Source organism: Jaculus jaculus, chromosome 7 (genome assembly GCF_020740685.1).
Source record: "Jaculus jaculus isolate mJacJac1 chromosome 7, mJacJac1.mat.Y.cur, whole genome shotgun sequence".
NCBI lineage: Eukaryota > Metazoa > Chordata > Mammalia > Rodentia > Dipodidae > Jaculus > Jaculus jaculus.
The window spans coordinates 23,824,302-23,834,248 of NC_059108.1; the positions used below are offsets into that span (position 1 = coordinate 23,824,302).

The 9,947-nt window shown below is 46.1% G+C and overlaps 1 pseudogene; it reads right to left on the reverse strand.

The window, feature by feature from the left end:
* Positions 1-5,717: 5,717 nt before the first annotated feature.
* LOC101598485 lies at positions 5,718-7,279 on the reverse strand (annotated as a pseudogene).
* Positions 7,280-9,947: the final 2,668 nt, after the last annotated feature.

Here is a 9,947-nt window from a genome sequence, read left to right on the forward strand (position 1 = left end):
GTTTGCTCCATCATTGGAGGATCTGAAGGTCTAAAGAACTAAGCAAGTGTTAGCCCAAAATGAATATGTAAGCTCTGGTGTTTAGTGCAGCTCTGCTGGCTTGGTCTTCATTACCAATGTGATTTTGCTGGAAAGGACAGAAAGCTTACCAGGCAAGAAGGCCTCTCTGTGTGGCTTGAACACCCTTTTGATGGTGGTCCTGTCCCTAGATGCCTGGGCTCGTCACTGAAGTCAGTTTCAGAGGAGGGATAGTAACTTTGTTCAATGTCAGGGCCTTGTAGGTAGCAGTTAGTAACTTAAAATTGCACATAATGAGAAGGGACCTTTATTCCTCAGAGTGTATGATTTCTTTTTGAAGCCCTAACAAGTAAAGAACACCCTTTACTTTTTCTTTTCAAAATATTTTATTTTATTTATTTGAGATAGATAGAGAGAGAGAGAGGGAGAGGGAATGGGTGCACCAGGGCCTTCAGCTGCTGCAAATGAACTTCAGATGCATGTGCCACTTTGTGCATCTGGCTTACCTGAGTGCTGCTGGGAAATTGAAACCTGGGTCCTTAGGCTTTGCAGGCAAGCACCTTAACCACTAAGCACCCCCTCCAGCCCAGGGCACCCTTTTCTTAACGCTAAGGAGGCAGGGGTACACTTTTTGGTTTCTGAGTTTCATGTTCCTTTCCACCCTTTTGCCACATTTTTACATATATAATATAATTTTTTTTTCAGCTAAGCTAACTGAGTGCTGGCCATGGAAACACCTCTTTTGATACAATTGCTGTAGCTACCTGATGCTGCCATGACTGTTCTTTTCATGCCTAGGACCCCCTAGCCCACATGCCTTCGCGTTTGCTACTTCCTGTTTGTCACGCTCTTTCTTGTGTGCTCCCTCCAGTGTGACGCTCCCAGGATGGGCGTCCTCCTGCTTGGTGAGAGTCTGTTCATTCTTCAAAGCGAGTCCAAATATCACCTGTGATGGTTTATGGTTTATGTTGAGTGTCAGTTTGACAGGACATGGAATCACTGTGAGTTAGCCTCCGTGCATGCCTGTGAAGGGTGACCTTGATTGGGTCAGTTGAGGGAGGAAGACCACTCTGACAATAGGCAGCCCCATTCCCTGGCCTGGGATTCTGGACTGTGTGAAAAGGAGAGCTCTCTTGTAACACCAGTGTCCATTGCTTTCTGCTTCCTCACTGTGGACCTACCTAAAGCCCTTGCCACCATGCCTTCCCATTATGATGGACTGGAACCTGGAACAAGCCCAGCCTCTTGTGCAAGGTTTGAAACCATCCCTTTGGTGGTAAGATACTTAATTTGTTGTTGTTGTTGTTTGTTTGTTTGTATTTTCTTTTGTAAATTTTTTTTATTTTTATTATTTATTTGAGAGTGACAGAGAGAGAAAGAGGTAGAGAGACAGACAGAGAGAGAGAGAGAGAGAGAGAGAGAGAGAGAGAATGGGCGCAGCAGGGCCTCCAGCCCCTGCAAACAAACTCCAGATGCATGTGCCACTTTGTGCATCTGGCTTACGTGGGTCCTTGGGAATCGAGCCTCAAAGCTGGGTACTTAGGCTTCACAGGCAATCGCTTAACCTCTAAGCCATGTCTCCAGCCCTCGTTTGTATTTCGAAGGTAAGGTTTTACTCTAGCCCAGGCTGACCTGGAATTCACTGTGTAGTCTCAGGGTAGCCTCGAACTCAAGAGGTCCTCCTACCTCTGCCTCCCGAGGGCTGGGATTAAAGGCCTGCACCACCATGCCTGGCTTTAATTCTTCTTTTAAAAATATTTTATTTATTTATTTGCCAGCAGAGAGATACAGGGGGTGGGGGAGGGAGAGTGTATGGGCGCAACAGGACCTCTAGCCACTGCAAAGGAATTCCAGATGCATGTGCCACTTTGTGCATCTACCTTACGTGGGCACTGGGGAATCAAACCCAGGTCTGCAGGCTTTGCAGGCAAGCGCCTTAACTGCTGAGCCATCTCTCTAGCACAGATACTTAATTAAATAAGGATAATATGGCATGCCAGGCCTCCTTGGATGATAATTTTATTATAATGACACATTATTTTACACATAATAAGAAATTTCTTTGCAATCTGATTATGTAGTTTAACCACATGCTTCGTTTCCAATCCAGACAGTCAGCTTTCAAATGTTGATCTTGAATCTCAAAGGAGTTTGTGTCTTGGAGTCATTTGAGGATAGAGCCACTTAAACCCAAGTTTGTCATTATTGTGGTGTTCTAAGAGCCTTAACGAGAGCCGCCCAGTCATGCCCACACCTAGAGTCATGAAGCCGGAGCAGGACACATAGTGGTCATCTCTCTCCTTTGAGCACAAATTCAACCTTATGACCAATGCTTTGCAACTCAAAGTACAGGTACAAGTAGCAAGTCAGCCACCATGCCATGCTTCTCTTTTAAGACGAACAGACATTTCTTAGTAGATACCAGTGACCATATGGCTGCCTGATGTAGCATGTGAGACACAGGAGCAGGGCTCAGCTCAGAGCCTTGGATCCTAAACCCAATTTAGCTGTAATTTGACTGCGGCTTTGGACAACACAACCCTTCAGACTTCTTCATTTGTAAGAGGAGAACATAATCCTGCCCCAGTGATCTCTTAGAATTCATATAATTCCATTGGGATTATGATCAACAACTTAATGTGAAACAGGGTCCTTTCTACAAAACTTAAAACGTTCAAACTTACCACCACAAGGGCCTGAGGGTGTGACACGTTCATTCACTATATCCCCTTTGACCTCCGCTGGGCTGGGTCAGGAGCATCTTACAAGGGGTGGTTGTTTGACTGAGTAAAAGTGTCAATACTGCTAAACGTGCTGGGCCCTGCCCCACTCAGAGCAGAGCCAAGCCAAGGCCAGGGGACACATCTGTGCAGCAGTCCTGAAGCCTGGTGGCATTCTTATATTGATTTAATCAGTGTGATTCATGGAAACACATGTTGAGTCCATGGCTCATGGACTTGAGCTTGACCACAGGAAGAGCTCCCAGAGTCCCTTCCTCTGTGTCTTCATCCTCTCCCCCAACTCCATCTTTCACTTTCCAAGGAAGGCAACCATATCTCCTCCCCTCCCACCTTCCTGTTGTCCTTTGGCATAGCCTAAGTTTACTCAGCTTGGTCAATAATGGACAAAGTCATTTTGTTGTTGTTGTTTAACTTGAAGAGGGGACTTGTTTTTCTTATGGCTATTTCCCTTTAGGAATGCTGGGGAACAGAGAGAGAGAGAGAGAGGTTGGGAGAGAGAGGGAGAGAGAGAGAGAGATTCCATGACTGGTCTTTGCAGGAAACCTCTCTATCTTTAATGCCCCATCTGTAAAACAGGGTTGGTGTAGTGTAACAATTACTGTGTTGGCCAGCAAAAAGACTTTTCTTCCTACCATGATCAGCAAGCCTCTGCCAGCTCCCCTAGCCTAAATACCATAGCTTAGCTGCCCACATTCCCTGCCATCCTGGACTCCCCCCTACCCCAGTGGGCTTCCTCCCTGACAGTGTGTGAAAGAGACCAAGGTTTTCTCAGAGCTGTCTCGGCACAAGGATGAAGGTCAAGCTCTGTGCTGACTTCTCAAAGATGAGAACAACAGAGTAGCATGGGGGTTTGGAAGCTGGAAACAGTACTCGGATTCACATGAGATTAACTGTGGCCTAGGCGGGCACCTCGAAGTTCACATTGTGTCACAAACAGAATATGAGAGGATCTGCAAGAAGAAAAACAAACGTTCCTCCCACACGACTCCTATTTCTCCCCACTTCAGATCTTGTCTTTTTATTTTTCAAACAAAAGAGATATTAATGGTGATGGGTACACAATGGTTACATGAAATAGAGAACATTGGAAAGCCAAGACTTGTAGAAATGCTTTTTATTTAGTTCTGAAATGGTTCAGTCTCCTTGATGACCTCTTTAAGCAACAGTCTTTTATACGGGCAATACATTTTGAAATACTAGCAACCACGGGCAGTAGTTTACTTCTCTGGGGTTTAGTTTGGCTGTTATAAAATAAAAAATAAAAAATAAATTCACAGGGTCTCTTTACTGCTCCACTATCCAATAATATTTTCTTTCTGTGGCTCTGTTTATTGAAGTGCTTTGCCATCAAGTCTGCAGGCACTTTTTTGACTTAACACTGGTGCTGGCTGCCTTCATGGTCAGCTTCGCTGGATTGGAAAACACGCTTCTGGGCATGTTGGTGAAGGTATTTTCAGATAACTGAGGAGGAAGGACCCACCCTAAAAGTGGGCAGCACCATCCCATGGGCTGGGGTCCTGGACCGAACCCAAAGGAAGAACAGAAGGAGAGAGCGAGTTAAGCATCAGCATTCCTCTCTCTGGGCGGCTGGCACAATGCTTCCTGTTGCTTTATGCTCCTCCGGTCATGTCTTTCTCCAACATGATAGACTTTACCTTCAAGTTGAGAGGCAAAATAAAGCCTACTTTTCTCTCACTGCCTTTGTCAGGCTTTTCTTCAGGCAATGAGGAACGTTAACTATTACGCTAATAGACACAGAGCCGAGAAGAGTGCTTTTCTGTAGGTCAACTGTATTCCTCAAATTGTATCTTCTGTAGACTTAGTATATTAGTCTATATTATATGTACATATACTATATATTATGCCTGCTTTATACTGCTACATATGCTATCTATGATTCTGCATAGAATATGCAATAATATATTAATGTATAATGATATATGTTCTAGTTACTTTTCACTGTGGTGATAAACACCCAACCAGAAGCAGCTTACGGGAGGAAAGAGTTTATTTCAGATTTAGGGAATCCAGGGGAACATCCTCAATGGCAGAAGAAGCTAGCTCGCTTCCCTAGGCGCACAGCAGACACCAGACAGCCAGCAAATAGGATTAGCCCGAGCTCAAATTGGTTTTGACATACCTAGTAAAGCTGGACTACAAGGACTGCTTCTAGTGACCCCTCTGCCAGCAGGGCTGCTGGGGACTTAAATAGGAAGCAGGGCTGGAGAGATGGCTCAGTGGTTCAGGTACTCGCCTGTAAAGCCTAATGAGCCAAGTTCGATTCCCCAGTATCCATGTAAAGCCAGATGCATAAAGTGTTGCATGTGCCTGGAGTTCATTTGCAGTGGCCAGAAACTCTGATGTACCCATTCTCTCTCTGTCTTCAATAAAAAGTCCCTGAGGCTATGGGAGAACATAACATTTAGATTCAAACAACCACAATTTACTCTGCATAACATATAACATAGCATGTGTATAAATGCATATAATATAATGTGTATTACATATACTAACCATAAAACGAATCAACATTGATGTTTTATATATATCATGGGGCTTTCTGGCTCCAAGAATCGTATAACAAAGCTTTTTGCAGAGCTTACTTGTCTAGTATGTGGAGTTCAATATTCTTTTTTTCTTTCTTTCATGATTCAGTCCTTTAATTTTGTAAGAATGTAGCTGAAGGCCAAGTGCCTCATATTGAGGTGGGTGGTAGAGACCCCTGCCAACAGTTGCAGCCTTCCATACATGTGATCCCAAGGCTTAGCTACTTCCAACAAAGGAACACTTTCAACCTCTAAACACATCCAGGTCCTCAGGGCCTGCTGCCCATCCTCCTAAGCCCCAGGGCCACCATGGTCCTTCTTGGACTCTTTGGTCTCTGAGGGAGGCTGGATGGGAAGGGAGGTAGCGCTTAAGGGTGGAGGTGGTGGTTGTCATGGCCGCAGTAGGGCTAGGCTAGAACCCCTCAAAGGGGGAGAACTTTAGAGGGCTGACAGAGTGCAGGGCTGCTCTTGAGCTGCCTGGGGGAATGCAGCTCGGACTGAAAGGAGAAGCCCTCATTCATGCTGTCCAGGACAGAGGGTGACACTTATGTGAAGCCCAGGAAGACCTGGTTGGTTCTCTTACTAAGAGCCGTGTCATCTGGACTGCCCACTGGTGTCTGCCGTGTGAAGCGGGGATCAAACTGGCTCACATCCCAGTGGATGTGCTAGAAGAAGAGGTGCCTCTGTACCACAGCAGCATCTTCTGGGCCACCCCCAATTTGATGGATGGTTCTTCTCTTTAGAACCTTTTTGGGAAGGTCCTGTGCATCTGGGGTGTGGGGGTGGTGGTGATGGGGGGCAGCACACACTTCCCCTTGATGATCCTCTTCATAGTTTTGCTCTGGTTTTCGGCAGTGATGCGCGTCCATCCGGTGAGCATGTCTTTCTTTCCTCGGGGCCCTCAGGGTCTGCCAGTCTACTGCTCAGTTATGGCCACTGCACACTGGGATCTCAGGGGCCAGGTACTCAATGCTGCTGCAGAAGTTACCACTAAAAGCCCCCTCATGAAGGGACTCTTTACAGAGTCCGAAGTCTGTCAGTTTGATGTGGCCCTGTTTGTTAAGTGTAAGGGTCCGAGAGATGCTGAAGAATGACCCCAGACTCAAATAGTATGTAGAAACAAAGAGCGTTTATTCTGCAGAATCATCCAGCATGCGGGGGTCAACCATTCATACAAAACAGCGAACCCCAGAAGCGCTCACAGGCCCCTTTTAAGCAAACTAGGGGAGTTCAAGGCAGGTTCGGTAATCTTTTAAAATGATTGGCTAGGCGAGCAGCAGTTACAGTTGTACTTCTCTGATTGGTTGGGGCAAAAGGCACAAAAGGCACATGTCTGGGCATGTTTGGACATGTCTCTGGGAACTGACTCAGCCCCTGGCGGCTATCTTCTCCGGCCACATTTCAGGGTCACTGATAATTAATACCCACCCTTTCCCAGAAGTCTTGCCTGCGTCTCTGGGAAACTGAAACTTAGGCCTAGTTAGGGTGGCACCTTACTGAAGCCATGACTGGCGTCAGTTTGGTCCCTTCACTAAACATGATGCTGTCAGGCTTGAGGTCCCCATAGATGATGTTTGGGGAATGGAGGTGCTCCAGAGCTGGTGTGATTTCAGCCAGGCAGATTCAAAGCTGTGTCTTCCTGGAAGATGCCCTCTCGCTTGAGATGTGGTAAGAGCTCACCACCACTGAGGCACTCCAGGAAGAGGGAGAGTTTGCCACCAGTCTGGAAAGTGTAGGCTAGTTCCACAATGAAGGGGTGCCTCACAGATTCTAGAATGTTCTGCTCCTCCTGGATATGTGCTGTGTCCCGGGCATTGCGCATGATCTTGACCTTCCTTGAGACTTTTGTGGAAGATATTCTGACCAAGTTGGTACCTTGCTCCTTTTGCACCTGGAACACCTTGCCATAACCCTTTGTCTGGCACACTCAGCACTGAGAGCAGTGGGGCCCAGTGTGCTCAGGGCCCGGGGTCATGCTACTCTCCATCAGCTGAACATCCTCATAGTGTCCCTAGGGTGCAGGGAGAAACTCTAACTTGCCTCTGCTGCCTTCCTTTGTCATCAAATCTAGATCAAACATGACTGCCATGGTCCCACTGGCTCAGGGGGCCTCTTTGCCAGGAGTTGGCCTTGCTCTGATTCATCGAATATTCTTTTTTTTTTAAATTTATTTTTAGTTATTTGTGTGTGGGGGCAGGGACGGTGATGCCAGGGCCTCTAGCCACTGCAAACAAATTCCAGACACATGTGGTACCCTGTGCATGTGGGTTATGTAGGTTCTGGGTAATCGAACGTGGGTCCTTAGGCTTTGCAGGTAAGTACCGTAACTGCTAAGCCATCTCTCCAGCCCTCCCCCTGCTCCGTTTTAGTATTTTATTTTTTATTTATTTATGAGAGAGAACAACATTCTTAAAGAAAAATGTACGGTAGTACTAGATACCTGCCCCAGCCCTGCTTGGTTCCAACTTCAGAAACTGTGTTTACCTGCACGCATGTAGTACGTGCCTCACTCTGACCCAAGCCAGGCAACATTTCATGAGAAAGACAGACAAGCTTCTGGTTGCTGTTGTCATATTGTGATGAGGCTCTGTGTATTTGGCAAAATGACGATGTTCCAGATGTATGTTTTCCAAAATTGAAGTCATTTATTTGCAGACATGCAAAGGAACAATAAACTCCACCTGAATTCAGGCTTCATAGTAGCTCTTCTCTCTTGTGATATAACCTAGGCTCTCCCCACGCCAACTCTTGGTTTATGGTTGGAAGGAAAGCCTAGTGGGTGGGGTGATTGCTTCCACCGTCCCAGCCCATGAGGACATGGGACTCTTTATTCCTTGTGCTGTTCTCTGTGAGCCAACCCTCAGCAAGGACCCTAATAAACAAGTTAGAGCAGCTTACTCTCCCCATATTGTTTGCATAAGAGGCATTACTAGAGTCTTGAGGCAATATCATTTATCATTTTCATATGGGGGATTTTCCCGTGTATGAATCCCATATCTGAAAACCTTAGGCTGGGCCTTAGGATACCACTTTCCTCTCAGGAAATATTTCTTCCCTTACAATAGTTTCACTTCTTCAAAATTTTTTAGTTTAGGCAGATAAAAAGAGAATGGGTGCGCCAGGGCCTCCAGCCACTGCAAACAAATGCCACACATGTTTGCCCCCTTGTGCATCTGGCTAACGTGGGTCCTGGGGAATTGAGCCTTGAACTAGGCTCCTTAGGCTTCACAGGCACAGGCTTAACCGCTAAGCTGTCTCTCCAGCCCTAATTTCACTTCCTGACTGTTGGAAAAGTGCCGTGGTTTCATTTTCCTTTTCACTCCAGGAAATAGATGGGCATGATTGCCCTGTGCTCGATGTGGGGCATTGGAATGGGAGATGTAAGAAGTAAGGTGGAATCTAAGTATTTAAAGAGGACTTGGCATTAACTTTTCTTGTGTTAAATGCTAGAATTTTTTCTTGTCTTCATCTCTTGATTTCATAGCTTTCTTAATTTTTTTTCTTTTTTAGTGTTTGCACACACATACACACCACAAACGAGAGACTGGGGACACATGGAAAGATGTTGAGGAGTAGCCTGAAATTTGCACACCCACTTTTCTGCCCATACTCCAAGGAGAGGTTGATCACTACAATCCAGTCTGATGTCCTGAGAGATGGAACATAGGTTTGCTAAGTACCTGGCTACCTCAGGAAAAGCTCTGGAGGAAGACTAGTAAAGAACTGACTGTGAGGCAGCCAGTGTCTGTGCCAGGGACAGGGCCAAAGCCAGGTTGCTACTAGATCAAGTGACACTCAGGCCCTGCTCTCTGCCAAGCTTCAGGTCTTGGGCAGAGAGTTTGGCTAGCTAGACATGGCCTAGGGTGTAATGCCTTTCCTGCTGCTGGAACAAGCAGTTGAGAGTAAGAGAGGAGGGAAATGCATGTTGCTCACTTGGAGCTTCTGGAAAGTTCACAGCAGAGATTATGTTAGGGTCCATGTGGAGTCAGCTTTCCACCACTGTAAGAAACCACTGAGTTAACCAACTTATAGAAAGCAAAGGTTAACCGGCTATGGTGGCTCATACCTGTAATCCCAGCACTTGGGAGGCTGAGGGAGGAGGATTGCTATGAGTTCACGGCTAGCCTGGGCTACAGAGTGAGTTCCAAAACTTGGAATGAAAACAAAAAGGTGGGCTACCAATCCTAACAGTATCATAAAGGAGTGAAGGCCACCCAAGGATTTTCCTGACAAATTTCTTTGGGATACCTCACTGCTACTTAGATAGTTTCCAGAATTGGGGGAAATCACTTGTTAGTTTGCAGCGAATAGCCTAGCAAATTGATAGCCAGTTTTTTAAAGTTTTAATTATTTATTTGAGATCAACAGACAGAGAGAGAAAGAGCAAGAGAATGGGCACCCCAGGGCTTCTAGCCACTGCAAATGGACTCCAGATGCACGAGTCCTCTTGAGCATCTGGCTAATGTGGGTCCTGGGGAATCGAGCCTCGAACCGGGGTCCTTAGGCTTCACAGGCAAGCGCTTAACTGCTCAGCCATTTCTCCAGCCCTGTTGGCCATTTTTTAATTTTCAAATTTTATTTACTTATTTGTAAAGAGAGAGAAACAGAGAGACAGACAGACAGAGACACAGAGAGAATGGGT